The sequence below is a fragment of the Artibeus jamaicensis genome, unplaced genomic scaffold (genome assembly GCF_021234435.1).
Source record: "Artibeus jamaicensis isolate MK-2021 breed Jamaican fruit bat unplaced genomic scaffold, CSHL_Jam_final scaffold_1283, whole genome shotgun sequence".
NCBI classification, from domain to species: domain Eukaryota; kingdom Metazoa; phylum Chordata; class Mammalia; order Chiroptera; family Phyllostomidae; genus Artibeus; species Artibeus jamaicensis.
Window position 1 is genome coordinate 21,887,861 of NW_026522028.1, and position 21,628 is coordinate 21,909,488.

The following is a 21,628-nucleotide window of genomic DNA, read 5'->3' on the forward strand; positions in this document are numbered from 1 at the left end:
GGTTCTCTAAGACTGATTCTTGGAGTAAGAATACTCCAGAGCTACTGAGCACAAACACAGGAAGGGATTGGAGGGGATGTGAGCCAAGCTCTGAGGGCATGTGCCACAGGGACCATGAGAGTCCAGACCTGCAGCACATCTGCATTCCACAGCCAGGGAGTGAGTAGGTATTGCTTAGTGGTCACCAAGCAAACCAGGCATGAGGGGGATGGCTCTGACAGAAAGGCGAGTGCAGAGAGGTCAGCATCTTAGGATATCCCCTAATAAGCTCTCTGCACATTTCCTTAACTTGTTAGGGTGCCTCCAGGAGGGGTCTTACACATGAACAGGAGTATTGGTTGTGCAGGTACTGTGTGGAGTTAGCTGGATTCTCATCTTTCAAGTAAGCCCCAGCTGTCTGTGTTGACCTCTACTGTAGCTCTTCTCTTTCTGATTCAGGTTCCTCTGACCCTCTTTAGCTGAGAGTAGGGTTTCTTAAGCCCAAGCACATTTGTGGCCATATCATTATTCATTGTGGGGAGCTGTCCTGTAAACTGTACAATATTTAGCGGCACTGCTCTCCCTTCCTGCCTTGTCATAGACACCCCCCCCAAACTTTGTCAAAATTTCCCCCAGTTGAGAACCACTGGCTTAGAACACTGGCCTCCCAGAACTTTGGCTAAACTGGGGAAAATGCCTTCCAAGTGATGGAACTCTATGCACATCGTAGAACTTTTGTCAGATTTAGTGCAACAACTCTTATTCTTTATTACTTAGTGATTTAATTTGGTATTTGTGTTTTGTTTTTCCTGTGTTAGAGGAAGAGTACTGTGGCCATATTAAGAATCTCCCCTACCCTATCACTTTCATCTGGCATTACCTGAGGTGAGGCTTTCTTCATCATTTGGTATTAGGGTTGCAGATTTAGAAAATAAATGTGAATTTAAGACAGCAAGTATTTTTAATGTAACTATGTCCTGTGCAATATTTGGGATATGCTTATACTACAGAAGTATGCATTCTTTATCTGAAACTCAAATTTAACTAGATGTCTTATATTTTATCTGACAACTATACTTGGTGTGCAGTCTTTCTCCAGGGTCTAGACTGCAGAAATGCCCACCATTACTAATTTTTGGTGCAATCAGTGTATCTTTCCACCACAGAATCCCTACTCTGCTAGCTGATTGATTAGTTTTACTCCACTTGCCACAGCCCCATGATTTAAACTGTTTCCATCACATCACTTTAAGCATTGCTGTTACCTTCCGCAGTCCCTTCCTTTCATCAGCTTTTGTGTCCTTTCCCAAATTCATCATATGCACTTGGACTTTTAAGGCCTGAGGTAATTTTGTGGAAGTACATGCATGTTAGAAAAAAATGATTACTATCCCTAAGAGGTGCTTATGGGAATGGACTAATTGAGTAATACAGCCACAGAGCATCCTGGAAGGAATTCTCCAGCATTCCACAGTAGGCCCTGTTCTAAAAACCTAACAGTTAGCACAGCCATGAAAATATTAGAGGCAGAGGAAAAAATCTTGTGAAAATAATATCACTCCAGGGGTGCACTAGTAGTTTATATTTTTAAAGACCAGATGTGGTTAACTTTTGATATGTTGTACATTCTTTGGATGAATTTTCTGACTTATTTTGTTTGTTAATACTATCGTGGCCTAAAGCAAGCATTGATTTTTGAGTTGTTTGAACAAAACCAATAAAAAAATAAGAAAAAAACATTGCTTATCATTTTTTTTTAGATTTGCATACCCTGTGTTAGAAAGGATAGTGGTGAGCTTTGGTGCCTAACAGAACTGTAGATGAGGGCAGAGATGCAGGAGGCAGCATCATGGGAACCCACTATTATCCAAGACACTAAGATAACTTGCTTGTCTGTTGATTTAGTGGGGCAGGGGAACTTGGGTTTGGGTTATGATGTGTGTGTTGCTGATTTTTTCCAGGTATCTTGGTTTATTTAACTAAGAAGGACTGGAAGAAAGAGGCAGCTAACATGCTAAAACTTTAATAATTACTTAACACTCATTTAAAATGTACAATTAAATAGTTTTTGTATATTCACAGAGTTGTACAACTACCACCACAATCAAGTAGAACATTTTTATCACTACAAAAACAAACCCTGTACCTATTAACTGTTACTCCCCATTTTCCCTACTCCCACCTCCAGTCCTGGGCAATCACTAATCTACTTTCTACCTCTATTTACTTGCCTATTCTGCATTTTTAATATGAATAAAATCTACTGTGTGAATTTTTCTGGATTATTTCATTTAGCATAATGTGTTTTTTTTCTTTTAAGATTTTATTTATTTATCTTTAGAGGGGAAGGAGAGAGGGAGAGAAACATCAATGTGTGGTTGCCTCACATAGGTCCCCTGCTGGGAACTGGCCTGCAACCCAGGCATGTGCCCTGACTGGGAATCGAACCAGGATCCTCTTGTTCGCAGGCCCATGCTCAATCCACTGAGCTACACCAGCCAAGGCTAGCATAATGTTTTGAAGCTTCATTCATGTAGCATGCATCAGTATTTCATTCTTTTTATTGCTGAAAGATATTCTATTATGTATACCACAATTTACCCATACATTCATCAGTTGATGAATATGGTACCTTCACTTTGGAGCTTGTATGAATAATACTACTATGAACATTCATATATAAGTTTTTGTATAGACATATGTTTTCATTCCTCTTGGGTAGATACATAGGAGAGGAAGTGTTGAATCATATAGTAACTCTGTTTAACATTTGAGGAACTACCAAACCATTTTCCAAAGCAATTGCACCATTTTACATTTTCAGTGGCAGTGTATGAGTATTCTAATTTGTCAACCTTCTTGCCAATACTTGATCATAGGCGTCCTTGTGGGGGTATGTGGTATCTCATTATGTTATCGATTTGTATTTCTCTGATGGCTAATTATATTGAGAATCTTTTCATGTGCTTACTGACCATTTGCATATGTTGTTTGGACAAATACCTGTTGGATACTTTGCATATTTTTTAATTGGTTTATTTGTCTTTTTATTATATCATTGCAAGAATTCCTTATATTCTAGATATAAGTTCTTTATCAGATACATGATTTACAAATATTTTTATTCCATTAGATTACACCTTCTAACTTTCTTGATGGTGCCCTTTGAAGCACAAAAGTTATAAATTTTGTTGAAATCAAGTTATCTATTTTTTAAATTTTTAAAAAGATTTTATTTATTTATTTTTAATACATATTATTGATTATGCTATTACAGTTGTACCATTTTGCCCCCTTCATTCCCCTCTACCCTGCACACCCTCTCCCACCCACATTCTCCCCCTTTAGTTCATGTCCATGTGTCATATTTATAAGTTCTTTAGCTTCTACATTTCTCATACTATTTTTACCCTCCCTGTCTATTTTCTACCTACCATCTATGCTACTTATTCTGGGTGCCTTTTCCCCTCTCTCTCCTCCTCCCACTCCTCTGTTGCTAACCCTCCATGTGATCTCCATTTCTGTGGTTCTGTTCCTGTTCTAGTTGTTTGCTTAGTTTGTTTTTGTCTTTGTTTTAGGTGTGGTTGTTAATAATTGTGAGTTTGCTGTCATTTTACTGTACATGATTTTTATGTTCTTTTTCTTAGATAAGTCTCTTTAACATTTCATATCATAAGGGCTTGGCAATGATGAACTCCTTGAACTTGACCTTATCTGAGAAGCACTTTATCTGCCCTTCCATTCTAAATGAAAGCTTTGCTGGATAGAGTAATCTTGGTTGTAGGTCTTTGGATTTCATGACTTGGAATACTTCTTTCCAGCCCTTCTTGCCTGTAAGGTCTCTTGAGAATTCAGCTGACAGTCTGATGAGAACTCCTTTGTAGATGACTGTCTCCTTATCTCTTGCTGCTTCTAGGATTCTCTCCTTTATTTTCATCTTGGCTAATGTAATTATGATGTGTCTTGGTGTGTTCCTTCTTGGGTCCAACTTCTTTGGTATTCTCTGAGCTTCCTAGACTTCCTGGAAGTCTATTTTCTTTGCCAGATTGGGGAAGTTCTCCTTTATTATTTGTTCAAATAACTTTTCCACTTGTTGCTCTTCCTCTTCTCCTTCTGGTACCCCTATAATTGGGGTGTTGGAACATTCAAAGATGTCCCGGAGGTTCCTAAGCCTCTTCTCATTTTTTTGAATTCTTGATTCTTCATTCTTTTGTGGTTGGATATTTCTTTCTTCCTTCTGGTCCACTCCACTGATTTGAGTCCCAGTTTCCTTCCCATCACTGTTGGTTCTCTGTACATTTTCCTTTATTTCAATTAGTGTAGTCTTCATTTTTTCATCTAATTTGCAACCAAATTCAACTAATTCTGTGAGTATCTTGATCACCAGTGTTTTGAACTGTGCAGCTGATAGGTTGGCTATCTCTTTGTCATTTACTTGTATTTTTTCTGGAGCTTTGATTTATTCTTTCCTTTGGGCCATTTTTTGGTCTCAGCACACCTGTTGCATAGTGAGGGGTGGAGCCTTAGGTGTTCACTGGGGGGGGGGTGACCTAGTTGCTGGGTTGTGATGCTGTATGTGGGGCACGGGTCCAAGAGGGAATAATGGTGCTTTCTCCACTCTCTGCCAGATTTCAGTCACTTTCCTCACTTCCCCCAATCAAATTGGGCCCTTCTGGTGCTGATTCCCATGTGGGTGGGTTTGTGTATGTTCTAGAACCCTGTGGTTCTCTCCAACAAACTCTCCTGTGAGGCTGGGAGTTTCTCCTGCTACTATAACCCCCACAGGTGCTTGCAATCAGTGGTTTGAGGCTTTATTTCCTGTGCTGAAACCCTGGGTTGCACACAAATGCGGGACTGCCTGGTCCACCCTCCACAATCCACCATCTCACTGGGTCCGCCAGCTGCCACCTGCATGCCCAGGGTCTGCCAGCTGCTGCCTTACACGCCTGGGGTCCATCAGCCACTGGGTTTTTTGCCACGACCCCTCTCCACCTGGGCACCCAACACCGCCTTTCCTACCACTCTGGATGAATGTATCTACTTTAACTCTGGTTATCAGACTTCCATACAGTTCAATTTTCTGTCAGTGCTGGTTGTTTTCTTTTTTTGTTTCTAAATTTTTGTTGTCCTTATTTCGGTTGTGCAAGGAGGTACAGTGTGTCTACCTACCCCTCCATCTTTTCAAAAGTCTATCTATTTTTTCTTTTGTCACTTAATGCTTTTGGTGTTTTATCTAAGAATGCTTTGCCTGATCTAAGGTTATGAAAATTTACTCTTGTATTTCCTTCTAAGAGTTTAACAGTTTCACCTCTTATGTTTATGTTTATGATTGATTTGGAGTTAAATTGCTCTATCCAAATACAAAATAAAAATGTCAGGCTCTTTTTGAAAAGATAATTTAGAATATCCACATGGCCACAGCTGAGCATTCAACGAAGTTCAGAGCCATTTTGAGCATGGATCCCTTGCATAGGTTGTATGCTCATGAAGCCCGCCCTGAACAGAGTTTATCTAAGTTTGAGAATTTCTAGGTTACATCTGCCACACAGTACCAGCCTATAATCAAAATTACACATCTGTAGTTGCTTCCTAAACAACTAAATTTATACCATCACCTATTGATCAGAGGGCAGCTACCTTTCAGAAATAAGTGTGCAACTTGGTGTCTCCAATATGAAATCTTTTTGGCTGAATCTTTGGAGCTGTGGTATGATGAGCTGAACTGGGATGTTGCCATTGTTTGGGAGAGCCCTTGCTGACTGTGAAGTCATGCAACTTCATATTTCATGATAGCAACAATAATCACCCATGGCAATGCATTGCTTCTTGTGTTTTTCCTAAGCATTTGAGAAACCTTCTGACACACATGGTCCTCAAGCTCAGGACCCCTCAAGTCAGATTAACTGTGACCACAGAGTGCATGAATTGTTATGAGTCACTCTTGGAGAAAGCCACATTTGTTTAAAGTGAGCCCTGAGTTGATTCTGAATTCATTTTAAGACATCTATGATGACCAGATTGCCATTTTAATAGCTGCGTTGCCTGCCTGAAGCTTTTTCAATGCATGTATGTTTCTGTTAGAAAACAGAAAATGTTTGGGTTCCCAATTTAGAATTCCTTCTCTGTGAGTTCAAAGATTTTGGGCTTCCACAGCTCAGCAGGCTCCTGTTTTTGTTTCTTTGGGCTCTCAGAGGACTAGAGTTCCATGTCACTTTGCTCTCAGAGGAATTTTGTTGTTTGTGAAGAATATTCTTAATAAATAGCATCTTTGGAGTCTCTAAGAAAATGAGAAAATAAGTACAAATGAACACTAGCTCTGAAGCTCAACCCCCAAATCTTCATGGCTCCAAATTTTATTTTTGTTTTTTTTCATGCTTTGTCAAGTTATAACTTATATGCAGATAAATATACCAATCTTAAAGTGTACAGCTTCATGAATTTTGAGAAACACACGCACTCATTATCCAGATTAGTATGTAAAACATCTCCAGCACCCTAGAAAGCTTCATTATGCATTCTTCCAGTTAGTTCCCCTGCCCTGAGGCAACTACCATTCTGATTTCTATCCACATAGATTATTGTTTCCTGCTTTTTCAATCCCTATAAATGGAATCAAAGTGTATGTACTTTTATGTGTGTTTTATTTAACATATGCTTCAAAGATTTGTCTATGTTGTGAACATCATTAGTTTGTTCCTTTATTGCTCAGTAGTTTTCCATTGTATGAGCACGCCACAGTTTGTTTATTTATTCTCCTGTTGATGGGTATTTGGGTAGTTTCCAGCCTTTGGTCATTGCAAATAAAGCTTCTATGAACATTCTTGTACAAATCTTTATGTGGACATATGTATTAATTTCTCTTGGGTATAAAGCTATGAGTAGAATTGCTGGGTCATGAAAAGACTATTTATTTAACTGCCAAAAAAGTTTTACAACATTACACAACAGTTCTAATTGCTTTATATCCTTTTCAACACTTGGTCTTGCCAGTGTTTGTAATTTTAGTCATACTGGTGGGTATGTAATTGTATCTTTTTATGTGTTTTCCTTAATTGCTTTAATATCAACTTTACTGGAGTATGATTAGAATTCAATAGAATATACCATTTTAAACTGTACAAGTTGATGAGATATTTTATGTATACATATTTACCCCAACAATCAAGATATCAAATATTTCCATCAAAAGAGTTCCTTCATTGCCATTTTCAGTAAGTACCTTATCCCTTCATACCAGACAACTGCTAATCTACTTTCTGACCCTATGGATTAGTTTTTCTTATTCTACAATTTCTTAGAACTGAAAACATATGGTATGTGTACTTTTTTGGTCTAGCTTCTTTTGTTCAACATATTTTTGTATATTAAATATTTTTCAGTTTTCAATTACAGTTGATATTATTGTTTTGTAGTAGTTTCAGACATACAGCATGGTGGTTAGAAAAATCATGCACTTTGTAGAGAGGTTTCCCTGATATTTGATGTAACCACTTGGCCCCATATATAGTTATTACAATATTATTGATTATATTTACTATGCTGTTATTTACACCTCTGTGACTATTCTATAACTACCAATTTGTACTTCTTAATCCCTTCACCTTTTTCACCCAGACCTCCAAACCTCCTCTCCTTTGTCAATTGCCAATCTTTTTCTGTATCTCTGAGTCTGTTTCTATTTTGTTTATTTTGTTCTTTAGATTCCACATATACATGAAATCATATGGTACTCGTCTTTCTCTGTCTGATTCATTTTACTTAGCATAATACCATCTATACTGTTACAAAAGGTAAGATTTTATTCTTTTTTATTACTGAGTAATATTCTGTTGTATAAATGTACCACAGCTTTTTTTTTTTTTGCTATTTTTTAAGATCTTATTTATTTATCTTTAGAGGGGAAGGGAAGGAGAGAGAGAGAGAAATATTAATGTATGGTTGCCTCTCGTGAGTCCCCTGCTGGGAACTGGCCTGCAACCCAGGCATGTGCCCTGACGGAATGGAACTGTGATCGTGTGGTTCGCAGGCCCATGCTCAATCCACTGAGCTACCCCAGTCAGGGCTGTACCACAGCTTTTTTTATCCACTCATTTATTGATGGGCACTTGGGCTGCTTCTATAGCTTCACTGTTGTAAATAATGCTGCAATGAACATAGGGGTGTTTATGTTCTTTCAAATTATTGTTTTGGGTTTTTTGGATACATACGTAGAAGTAAAATCACTGGGTCACAAGGCAGTTCTATATTTAATTAGAAGAAAATATATTTAATTTTTTGCCTTTAGAAGAATAGAGAGTGTGAGGAAAGGGGCAGTATTGAGGTAAATGATAACTGAAAATGAATGTGGTAAAAGAAAAACTTTCATATTGTGTTAATAAGATATTTTTAAATTGCCATCTGTTTGCTACATTTATACTCTCAGTTTGAATTCATATCTTTATTCTTCTGGATGACTAAGGAAAGGGGCAACTAAGTCCCCTGCCTACTAGGTGGCACTACAGAGAAGGGCCACTATACAAAACATTTCTCTTACTGCCTAGTGTGTTCTATCATTGAAGCTACAATGCCTTGGGTCATTTATAATTTGGGGAGATTTACATCTCCATTTAAATTACCATTGGATGGAGATGAAAGGAGATGTAAACAAGAAACACTTATCTGATCTCGGGAAGTGGGTATAAAGACCCAAAGGAGCGCCAATAGGTGAGACTTGGGGGTGAAACTGTGGTATACTCCCTGACATATTGCCAAAGGTGACCCTTTTAGAACACCATGTCCAGGTCTCTTTGAAGTGGTACAGGCCTAAGTGAAGCTTACTGCTTGTGAGAAAGAGTAGTCAGAATGTGTAAAAGCTTGGTCAACTTTTATTGAGCACACCCCACATATGGTATTCAGACGTCAGGGCCCTGAGGGTGTACAATAAACTTCATTCTGCAAAGAGGCCAGCATGACAGCTCGGGGCCCCAGGAGCCTAGGTCTAGTGGAACTGTTATGCAGCTAAAGGGAATATCAAGAACACAGTTTACTTCTAGCCAGTGTGGCTCAGTTGGCTGGGCATCGTCCTGCAAACTGAAAGGTCCTGGCTTCCATTCCCAGTCAGGACACTTGTCTGGGTTGTGGGTTCAGTCCCTGGTCAGGGCACATGCAAAAGGCAATTGATTAATGTTTCTCTCTTGCATTGATGATTCTTTCCCTCTCTTTCTCCCTCCTTTTTCCTATCTCTAGAATAAAAAGAAAAGAACACAGTTTAATTAGGGCACGTGTATACAATACCAAACAAACTCAGAAGGTCAAATGCTAGACCTTATTAAATTTCATCTTGTAAATACTCTATGTTATAGCTCTTTAGCAGAAAATTCACATGTAGATGGTATGACCTTTTGGCCCAAATTGCCCAGTTGAGCATTGTATTAGGTTTTTAGGGCTGCCAAAACAAATAACCACAAACGGAGTGGTTTTAAACAACAGACATTTGTTCTTCTCAATTCTGGATGCCAGAGTGCAAAATCACGGTGTTAGCAGAGCCATGCTGTCTTTGAGGGCTTCAGGGGAGAATTTTTCCTTGCTTCTTTCGGAGTTCTGGTGGCTTCCAAAAGTCCTTGATGTACCCTAGCTTCTAGCTGCATTATTTCAATCTCTACCTCCATTTTCACATGACCTTCTTTCCTCTTTGTGTCTGTATGTGTCATCTCCTTTTAAAATAAGAATACCAGTCATTGGATTTAGGGATCACCCTAATCCAACATGATTATCTTAAGTAATTATACCTGCAAAGACCCTATTTCCAAATAAGGTCACCTTCACAGGTGCCAAGGATTGGGACTTGAACAGATCTTTTCTGGGGGATACAATTCAATCCCTTAGCATATATACTAGAAAAACCACTGTTTAAATATCCCTCCTTGGGCTATATTGCACTGTTAAGCTGAAATTCATTCCTCTTTCTTGGCATTTCTGACCCCTATATCTACCACATCTTTTATTCATAAGATAATTTTGAGAAACCCACTAGGTCCTTCTCAGGAATTCACAGTGGCTATATTTAGTGGGTTTCTATATTCATGGAAACAGAATGTTGAGCTTTAGTTCCCGACAGGGTTAAAATGCTAGCAATGTTTGGAGGGGAAGTGGGTGTAATTGAATGGCAGGGAGGCTAAGGGAAGATGAGGCCACTGGACATGGAGCTGAGCAGGGTAGGGGTTAGGAGCAACCTACTTACTAGAAGATGAAGGTACACAGGGATATGAAGAACCAGAGTTGAACCCAAGCAAACAGAAATGTGGGAAGTCTGGTCTATTTGAAAGCAGAGGCATGTTTCCAGGAATATGGGAAATGGGGTCTATCTTAGCATACTCAAGGGGAAAGGGAACTTGTCCACACTTAGTCTATCAGCCAGGCTTCTCACCACTACAGCTCCCTGTGCCATAAGTGTCTAGTGTCTCCCCATTTCCTCCACTAAAACTCTATTCCAGCACTCATCATCTCTCTCCAATTTCCTCTTCTCATGCTACCCCAAATGATTTTCCACAGAACCAGTAAATTATCTTTTCAAAATGTAAATCACAAGTCGCTATATGATCTGGCCCTTGCCACCCATCATAAGTAGTCACACTACGGCTACTGTTTTCTTTATGTTCTTTTAGCATACCAGGCTTCTTTCCACTTGCTGTTCTCACTGACTGGAACTCTATGTCTCCACTTAACAATGTCTCCTTCTTGGCCCCTTTCCCTTGCAATAACCTGTGATCCTTCAATCTAAAGTGGTGCCTTCTCATCACACTCTATCCATCATCCAATTTTATTTTATTATTTATATCACTAATAATGACTTGAAATTATTTTTATTTGAGTAGTTCTCAACCTGGAACAATTTTGCCTCCTAGGTACATTTGGCAATCTCTAGAGATGTTTTGGGTTGTCACAACTAGAGTGGGATACTACCACGTCTAGTGGGTAGAGGCCAGGAATGCTGTTAAACATCCTACAATGCACAGGACAGCCCCCAGAACAAAGATTTATCTGGTCTCAAATGTCAGCAGTATCCATTTTTAATTTTTCTTTGATCCCATAATTTTCAGAAGAATGCTATTGTCTCTTTATTTTCAGATATGAGAGGATTATTTTAAGTTTTTTATTATTTTACAGTTATATTGTGAAAATAGTTATTTTGCTCCATAAATTTATGATAAGCTAGCCTTGTTATTTTGGAGTAAGTTTAGTTTTCTAGAAAAGTTGCAAAAAATGTACAGAGAATTCCTTTATGTCCCACACCCAGATTCTATTCCTTGTGATGTTATCTTTTCACATTTCTGTTCTTTAAAATCTACTTTCTCATCTTTCTGGTGGGCCAAACCCTTTGAAAAACCCAAACCCTTTTTCTAAAAAAGTAAATTTTAAATTTAGTATGAACAGAGAATATTGTAAGTAATTCTCCCCTTACCCACTGGGGATATGTTCCAAGCACTCCAGTGGATGCCTGAAACTGCAGACAGTACCACACCCTATGTACTTTGGTTTTTTCCTACCCATACATACCTATGATAAGGACTAATTTAAAATCAGGCATAGTAAGAGATTGTCAATAACTAATAATAACATAGAAGAATTAAAATATATACTGTAATAAAAGTTATATGAATGTGACATTATTAAGTGAAATAAGGGTTACTTGAACACAAGCACTGTCATCCCATGACAGTTGATCTGATAACCAAGATGGTTATTAAGTGACTAATGTGTGGGGAACGTCTATAGTGTGGATGTGCTGGACAAAGGGATGATTCATGTCCCAGGTGGAATGGAGCAGGATGGTGTGAGATTTTTATCTCACTACTCAGTATGGTGTGCAATTTAAAATGAACTGTTGATTTCTGGAATTTTCCACTTAATATTCTTGACTGAATTTGACTGTGGGTAACTGAAACTGTGGAAAGCAAAACTGCAGGTAGGGGGAACTACTGTATATGCAAACGACAAGAAAAAAGATATCTAAGGAGAGAGTAGAAGTAAAACCATACTGATGTTTCCAGGATTGTCACATAATTTCACAAAATGAAATGCAGGGACTCTTATTCAAGGCTTACTAATAATTTCAAGGTGGTGACAGCAGAGCATTAAAACTAATTGTGGGGCTCTTTGCAATGCAAAGCCCTGGTGACTGCCTGGGTTGCATGCTCATGACACAAGCCCTTGCTGTTCCTACCAATATTTCAAACCCCCCTAATCCCATGGTCCAAATGCCTAGTGAGTTAAGGGAAAGTCTTCTTCATGAACAGACCAAGTCTACTCATATGTGAGTTTTTCTAGAAGCATACTCAAAGTCACAAGCTTTGTAGTTTGCCTGCCTTCTAAATCTCAATTCAAAAGACTTTGAGGTGAAGACAATGGTATCAGCTACCCTGAAATAGCAGTGGAGCTAATTCTAAAATAACATCCACATTAGCTCACACAGGCTGATATTTTCTTTGCTGAAGATCAGGCAAATGGAGTGTTTGCTTTGAGTACTTTCCAGTAATACTTACAAGTAGCCAAGAATGCTTGGGCTCTTGGAAATAATACCTTATGCCCAGAGGCTCTTGGTAAATATATTTCTAAAACCAGGTTTACTCATTTAACTTGTCCAAATGTGATGCTTTCACAAGGGAACCCATCAGCTAGTCATTTCTGATGATATCGCAAAAGTACCTATGAGGAAATGAACTATGAAAGCTCTTGATAAACTGGGACTTTGAAAGTATCTGGGAAATACACAGATAGAAATTGGTTTAACTTTATCATTTCTTTTTCAGTCTTTGGCAGTATCGTATTTTCAACTTTGAGGGCATGCTGTCCACTTTGTAGTATTTGGTTAGCTGAGCTAGCATGATGGCTGCATTCCCAGTTATCCTACAGTGTGAGCTACCCACCTCTGCCAAGGTCCACCCTCACATCTGCACTCATGTCCTGTTTATCATGTAAATGAAGGTATCCTAGATTTGAGGCTGCTTCCTCCCATTTCTACAACATAGGTACTGGCTTATGTATGGAACAGAAGAATCACATCAGATAGGATAAATGGGCCCATCTCTATCTCCTGTCCCTTGTAACACACAGGTGGGGCCCTATTGGCTTCTGGGAATTGACTTCCACTGAGAGCAGATGGGTAGATGACCTCTGAGAATGACAGTGGGTGAGCTTTTTGTTCTGCTATCATTCCCTTCTCTGGATGTATGTGTTATGTGCAACTGGTGTGTAGAACTAATACTTTATATCCTGCCACCCTTGGACCTTAGTGCTTAGGTTGCAAAGAGGGCATTTACTCAGAGTTTGGGGCTGCATTTTAGTGGACTAGATGTGCTAAAAGTCAGAAAGGCATATGATGCAAGAGACTGCTTAGGATACTATATCAGCATTCATGGAGAGGATATGAACATAAATAAAATGTATCTATTTATAATTAAATATATAATTATATATAGCTAAGTTAGTTAATTAAAATACAAAACATATGCTTTTAATTTACATATATTATATATAAGTAGATATACACACATCTATGAACATATAATACAAATGGATATCATACCCTGAACTTCAAAATACACTGCCGCTGAAGGTTGAAAAATAATGATGGTCTTCAGCCCATCATCTCCAAGAGTAATACTCTGACCTCTATCACCATACATTGTTTTCCCCATTTTTGTATTTTATATAAATGGAATCATATAATTCATACTCTTTTCTGTCTGGTTCTTTTGCTTTTCATTATATTTGTAAGTTCACTCATAATATTGCATTCATCCATAATCTGTTTCTCATTGCTCTACCACATTTCATCCTACATATATACCATAATGTACCCATTCTACTGGTGATGTCCTCTGGAATTGTTTCCCCTAGCCATCTGTGAGATAGGAAATTTTCCTTCTTCTGTCTGGAGAAAGGGGCATTCCCCCTTACCACAAGGGTATAATCTTATTGGAGTTCCAGGTCTATGGGAAGGAATGTCTTATTCAACTTGCCATCTTGGGCAGACTCTGGCCTTTGCATTTAGTCCCCTGAATCTGATGAGACCAGGAAACCTAGAATTTAGCTTCAGCAGGTTCAACAAATGTTCTCTAGGCACACATTGGCTATAAGGCTGTAATGTCCCCTCTGATTATTATGAGACCTAAATGTTTCTTCCTTTCCTACCTACTAATGCATATCTTTAATAGTGTGAAAATGTTACCCAACATTCCTAGTTATTTTCCATGAAAGGTTTGATATTTATTCTGCCTTACTATAAGAAACATATAAATATGTACATTTAAAAGGCTCTTTGTTTTGTGAGACCAATGTGTCTATTATAAAACTTATAAAGATGAGGTACACTAATATTTCTTTTTCCCATGTTCTTGATATATATATATATATATATATATATATATATATATATATATATATCAGAGAGATTATAATTTTTTCAGATTACTTTATTTTTATTTTTTTTATTTTGATTAATTTTATTTAGTTATTTTTCAAGTACAGTTTTTTTGTCTATTTCTCCCATCCCAGCGTCCCCTGCCCCTTGTTCCCCACCTCCCTCCCATTTCCACCCCCCTTAGTTCTCGTCCCTGTGTCCTTCTTATTTGTTCCTCCAAATCCATCCCCCTTTTTCCCCTTAAATTCCCTTCCTTCTCCCCTCTGGTCACTGTCCCCTTGTTCTCTATTTCAGTGTCTTTGTTTTTTTTTTTCTGCTTGCTTGTTTGTTTTGTTGTTTAGCTTCCTGTTAAAGGTGAGATCATATGGTATTTGTCTTTCAGCCCTGGCCTATTTCACTCAGCATAATGCTTTCCAGTTCCATCCATGTTGTTGCAAATGGTAGTAGCTCCTTCTTTCTCTCTGCAGCATAGAATTCCATTGTGTATATGTACCACAATTTTTGGATCCATTCATTTACTGATGGGCACCTAGGTTGCTTCCAACTCTTGGCTATTGGAAATTGTGCTGCTATGAACATTGTGGTGCATAGGTTCTTTGATATTGATGTTTTAGGATTCTTAGGATATAATCCCAGCAGTGGAATTGCTGGGTCAAAAGGCAGGTCGATTTTTATTTTTCTGAGAAAATTCCATACTGTTTTCCATAATGGTTGTTAATTTTTTTTACTAAAGTTGTTTTTCTGTTCTTCTGGTTCTGTTTGTGGAGATTAGAGATATTCATTCCCAAGTTTTAGGCTCCCGTCTTTTTAATATTTCCTTCACAAATGACTTTGGGTGATTAATGCAAAAATATTTTTGAAGAGCTGATTTTTACACATTTTGAGGTAGATCAAAGATGGTAGTACAAGAGACAGGCATGAAAGAAAGCAACTGTTATACTAAGAGATATATGATAGTTGCCATTCAAGAGGCCCAGAGAAAGTGCTCTATAAGATTGGAGAAGAAGAAGCTCATTTCCTTTTTAAAACTCATTTTTATCATTATTCTACTACAGTTGTCTCAATTTTTCCCCCTTTGCCCTCCTCCACCTATCCCACCCCTTGGCTCCCACAGTCAATTCCCACCCTGTTGTCCATGTCTGTGGGTCACTAATATTTGTTCTTTGTCTAGTCCTTCCCTCTTCTTTCCACAATTGTCCCCTTCCCTCCTCCCATCTGGTCACTTTAAGTCTACTCCATGTTTCCATGGTTTTATTTTGAGTGGATCAGGAAAGTTTTGGTGTAGGATGAGGAGCTGAGCTAGTCCTTGGAGGATGGGCAATGATGAGCTCTTTTTGTGGAGGAGAAGAAGGAGAAGCCATACTCACTGCATGAGCTCAGATAAGAACATGTAATTGAGTTGTCTGGAAGGTCACATTTCTAGATTTATAGAACTTTGCTGTCCAAAATGGCAGCCATTGATTCATGTGGCTGCTGAATTCTTGACATGTGGCTAGTGTGACTGACAAATTTATTTTAATTTTATGTAATTATAACAAAGTTAAATTTAAACTTTACTAAAAAAAACTGATACTGTGATCAGTGTTCAGAAACCTTTTAAACATGTTTGGTACAAATTGGGTATATAAATTGACTTTTCAACTATATATTTCATGAAACCTAAATCCACACCATCCAGGGCATCCTGATTATTTCTAATAAATATTTATTGTCCCAACTATGAGTTAGGCTCTAACTATGTAATATATCTTATTAATAATGAATTTTGACATTGATTGAATGTTGAAATGATTGTATTTTGGATATTTGGGTAAAATAAAATATATAGTTAAAGTAATTTTCACCTATCTACTTCTTAAAACAAGATTTTATTTGTTCTTTAAAGAGAAGAGATGGTGGGGAGAAAGAGAAGGAAAGAAACATCGATAGGTTGTTTGCCTCTTACACGCTCCCAACTGGAAACTTGGCCTGCAACACAGGCACATGCCCTGACTGGGAATCGAACCAACAACCTTTGGTTCATAGGTCAGTGCTCAACCCACTTAGCCACACCAGCCATGGCTACCTATCTACTTTTGCAGTCTGGATACCAAAATTACATTTTGTACACTTAAAATTACATCTCTGGCTTACATCATATTTCTATTGAGCAATGATACTCTAGAGAGAAGAAGGTTGGGAACTTGAGCAAGTTGCTTAATTCCTCTGAGTTCAAGTTTCCTGATCTCCTATGGCTCTTCTTCATATACGTACTGAGAAAGCAAAATCAGGTTTGCATGCAAAGCCCATGTAAATATGGTAACAACATCCTCAATAACTAAGTGTTACTATTCTTTTTTAATACTTGTGTAAATCAATAATTGCAATGAGGGTGTTATTATTCTTATATTTAAAAGATATACCTGGCCAGCTGGCTTAGTTGGTTGGAGCATCTTTCTGTACACCAAAAGGTTGTGGGTTTTATTACCAGTCAGTGCACATACCTAGGTTGTGGGTTTGATCCCTGACCAGGGTGCTTACAGGAGACAACCAACCCATGTTCTGTCTCACATGGATGTTTCTCTCTTTCTCTTTCTCTCTAAAATCAATAAACATACCCTCAGGTGAGATTTTACAAAGAGAGAGATAAAAAGAAAGAGAACCAAGTTTTACAGAAAAGGGGGTAACTGTAAGACTGCCTGATTTTACAAGGTCTGTAATAGCATAAATAGTTAGAAGCATCAAAAACCTGATGATCAGTGAATAATGAAGACTGATGTGTGGTGAGCTGGCAAACAGGACTGAGAAAGCTGAAAGAAGATGGCAAGTGAGCACTGAAATTTGTGGAATTGGGGGGACTGTCCTAGGCTTGAAAGCCAGTTTTGCCTTTGCCATGAGTAGACTAGGGGAAGGTGAGAAAGCTAACTTATCTACCACGTCCCTTTTTCATATCTGCGGAATGACATTCTTCTTGCCTTGTTTACATTGGTGGAAAGAAATGGAAGGTAAATTGTTCATAAATGTTGGTTTTGCTTTGTACATAAGGCCTGGTATAGTTACATAAAAAGAGGCAATTTATCTAAAGGTAGTTCTAAGGAACTTCTGGTGAAATATTGAAGAAAATAAACATTGTATAAAGAGAGGATCACTTGTGAAAGAAAAGATTGGCAAATTCTTTAGCTTTGCAGTTGAACTTGCTTGGCAATTACTGGAAATAAGGAAAAGAAGGAAAATTTGGCTGAAATTTGTTAATCTAGTTTATGAATAACTGTTTGAGTCTCTTTGTCTTTTGATATATGTACTCCTTGTTTATCTATGCTGTAGTTTCAGTGTTCATGTCTGTGTTCTTTAAACCATCAGTAAATTTAATCACATAAACTTAAAATGCTGAATAAGAAAAGCTCAACAAGCCCTGGCTGGCGTAGCTCAGTGGATTGAGTGCGGGCCTGCGAACCAGAGTACGTGGTTCGATTCCCAGTCAGGGCACATGCCTGGGTTGCAGGCCAGTTCCCGGCAGGGGACAAATGAGAGGCAACCATACATTGATATTTCTCTCCCACTCTTTCTCCTTCCCTTCCCCTCTCTCAAAAAATAAATAAACAAAATATTAAAGAAAAGCTCAACAAGAAACATTTGAATTGAATGCACAGTAATTTATTTTATAATAAAGAAAATTAAGCAATCCCTGCTTGCCTGAAAGTAAAGCAATAGTTTTATAAATATTCCCCTCTGGGGCAACTGTCCACTATGTTCTGTCTTTGACCACAAAGAGGGCATGCTTTTGCCGTCTCAAGGTAGAATTCATTTTACACTTAAAATGTATAAATAAGGATGAAATTTACTTGCCTCATATCATTATAGTTTAAAATATAGGAAGTTATTGTTTTATTTAAAGGAGGCTGAGATTGTGACTCCACATTTACCTGGGGCCCAGGCTTCTTCAGTTTCCCTCCTCCATCTTCCCAATTCTCAAGGGTCATTTCACAATCTAAGATCAGTGCTACTATAATAGCACCATGGGACCACATCACAGGCAAGATAGGAAGTAGCAGTATATGTGGACTTCTGGGAAGGCTCTTTAAAGGGCCTAGACAAACAAGAGAACACCATTCCAGAATTCAAGACCTTGGCAAGAGTTACACGTGTGAGTAATGGTGGTGAACTCTGATCCTAGGCTGGGTGCTGTTTCCTCTCTGCCTTGTTTCTACTTCCTGGTGAAACAAGCATCTATTTTCTTAGGGGTACAAAGCATGGATAAGTAAGAGGCACACAGTAGTCAAATAATAACAGCCAACATTTGAATATACTTTTTACACACCAGGTGCTGATTTAAACATTTCCTATAACACATTTAATCTTCACAACAATCCTATGAGGTAGGTTACACATAACCAAACTGAGACATTGATAGTTAAGTAACTTTTTCAAGGTTGCTCAGCTATAGGGAGTGGATGTCTAACCAGGGAATTCTAACCAGGGCAGTTTGACTACAAAGTCTATGTCCTTCCTACCCTGCCATATTTCCCCTCACTTTCATACACCGACTCCCAGGTAGCTAACAGTCTGTAGGAGGACTTTGCCTTAATTTAAATTTTAGCAGCAATGATAGGATCAGGAAGTCCAACAGAAAAATCAATCAAGACAATGAAGAGTCAATTCCCAGAGAAGGAGGAGAGAGAGGGATATTATTATTAAGTGTATGAAGAGATACTCAAACTTATTTGTTATTAGAGGAATGCAAATTAAAACAGCAATGAAATATCACTTCAAATTCAACATTTTGTCAAAAGAGGAGAAAAATGTCAACTGTTGGGGGGAACATGGGAATCTGGAACTCTGCAAGATATAGACTGATGCAGCCATCTCAAAGCCAATCTTGTAATATTCTGTCAAGTTAAAGTACCTTACCCCATATCCCAGCACTTCTGCTCCTGAATATATAATATATGATACATGATATATAATATATAATATATAATACACAATATATAATACACAATATATAACAATCTAATATACTCTATATGATATATAATATATATCCCAGAAAAATCCTTACATAGTTTCAAAAAAGGGCAACACAAGAAATGTTCAGTAATGCATTTTGTGACAATAGGGAGTTTCAAGCAATCCAATGTCCATCAGTGAGGGAAAGGGTAAGTTAAATATGGTAGACCCACTATGAAATATGATGCAGCATGTTAGAAGCAACAGGCTGGATATACATGCAGCAACATGGGTATATGACTTTTAGAAAGGGTTGATTTCCTTTTCTCTTCTGTTATTCAGTAATTGATCATTTGTTCCGAAACTCATTCCTTCAGGGAGTCTCTCAGTTGTAGAACTCCTAATTCCTATGCTCATCTAATGATCATAAGGGGCTGAAGAATTGAGGACCCAGTGGAAACAATGGCCTCCCTGAAATATAACTAAAACCATCAAATATGCTACTCTTTGTGCTGGAATTGTCCACCCACTTCAACTGGTTAGTGCTTATTCACTTATGTCACCAACTCAACTGAAACTTCCCTGACTCCTTCCTGGGTCTATACCCCTCCTCTGTTTGGCACAGTACCCAATACTCACCCCCATGGTAGGTGACCCTCATCATATTATACTGTGATTGTCTACTTTTTTTTTTGCCTTTTCCATGAGACTGTGGGATAAGGGCTATGTCTAAGTCTTTTCCAGCTCCTTGCTCAGTCACTGGATCACAGTAAGTAGTCAAATAGATGTTTTCTGAACAAGTGCATGAATAAATGAATGAAGGGTGAATAAATAAATGAATGAGTGAATGAATGGCCCAGATAGGAGCCTTCCTAGAAATTTACTCACATTGCTGCTCATGTTTCACTGGCCAGCACCTGGTGACTTCAGTGCTCAGGGACAAGAAAGCCTGTAAAATAGAAATAGTTTGGCTGGACACTTTGTCCTCCCCAAAGGATGCTGGGGTTCTCTAACCAAGGAAGGAGAGAAAACTGGACAACCAATAGACCCTTCTACATAAATTAATAATAACCTTTTACAACAGAACCCCAAAAGTGCATGTGTTGCCCAAATGGGTGCTGGTCACATCCTTTCTCAGATCAGTCAGAGGCCAGCACTTTGGTGCATTCAGGTTCTAGCCCAAAGTCAGATGTCTAGTCTACTTACAACTAGTCCTGTTCTGCCTGACATGAATAGAATTTTCTATCTCTTTTACTTCTAACCACTCTGCTAGTTTATTTTCTGACAGTGGAGCTCATCTCAGGGTCTTTGATTGATCACTGTCTCTACTGGTTGGCTTTCAGTTGAAGGTCATGCTGTACTTAAAAACAGATGACTTTGAACACTAAATTCAGCTTAGCTTGGTTAGAAGCACTCTCTGTGGGAGTCATGCAGAGACACACTCCATGGAACAAAGTCAGTTCTGAATTTGGAGCAGTGACATTTTCTGTTATGTGTACTCCTATGGGAACACACTCATCAAGTGGAAATTGGTGTGGAATAAATACTTAAATATTGATTGTGCCTTCTCATAGCCTCTCTTCCCTTCCATATCTCTCTTAATATGCCCCACACATGCGTTTTCCAGAGCACCCATAGCTAAATTCTAGACAAATATGTTTGTATACTATATAAATCCTATTGTCACACCATTTTCCACTCTTCTCAGGTGTCTTGATGGTTCTGCAGTCCTGAATTGAATGCAGGAAGAGAGAAATCTACCCCGATGCCACTGAAGAGAGACACATAAAATGCTGCCATCACACAGCAGAAAGTTGACTACCCAGATTTCAGGCTAGGGCAGACTGTGCATTTCTCAACCATGGAGCAGACAGAAGGGGAGAGATGGAAGAATATTCTCACCTACTGTCAAAGGCTTCACCATTACATTTCAAAACCATTTCAATCAACCATGCAGCTAGTAGAAACATCTGTGAGAGTCCAGCAACACACTGATATAAGACAAGCTCTTGCTGGTGCTGTGCGTTTTTATTTTCTGTTTTGTCACCGTAGAATTATAGTTGGAAAGTTAGGTGAAAATGCATTGTAGAGTCTTTGCCACATAATGTTATACATATGAATCCCATCCCAGTACAGCCTTTATTTTGGGGGGGAAATTGTTGCTTTCTGAGATTTGGGAGATCAGAAAGCCATCTCAAAAATTCAATGAATCAATTTGGAATGAATTTTTAAACCCAACATGGATGTTTTCTTTCTTGATTGAGTCATTAAAATGACAGAGTTGCTATTATATTTCTCTTGTATTATTCCTTGACTAGAACT

General features: G+C 38.3%; 1 protein-coding gene across 3 annotated transcripts in view; it reads left to right on the forward strand.

The window, feature by feature from the left end:
* Window positions 1–21,628, forward strand: part of ARHGAP6 (Rho GTPase activating protein 6) — a 484,972-nt gene that overhangs the window by 147,366 nt on the left and 315,978 nt on the right. Inside the window, exon 1 of one of the 3 annotated variants that reach the window (XM_053655807.1) lies at window positions 7,749–7,769. The exons of the other annotated variants lie outside the window; for them this stretch is intronic. The gene's annotated coding sequence lies outside the window, so the exon portion shown is untranslated. Of the gene's footprint in view, window positions 1–7,748; window positions 7,770–21,628 lie in introns of those variants that run through there. 3 annotated transcript variants of the gene reach the window in all.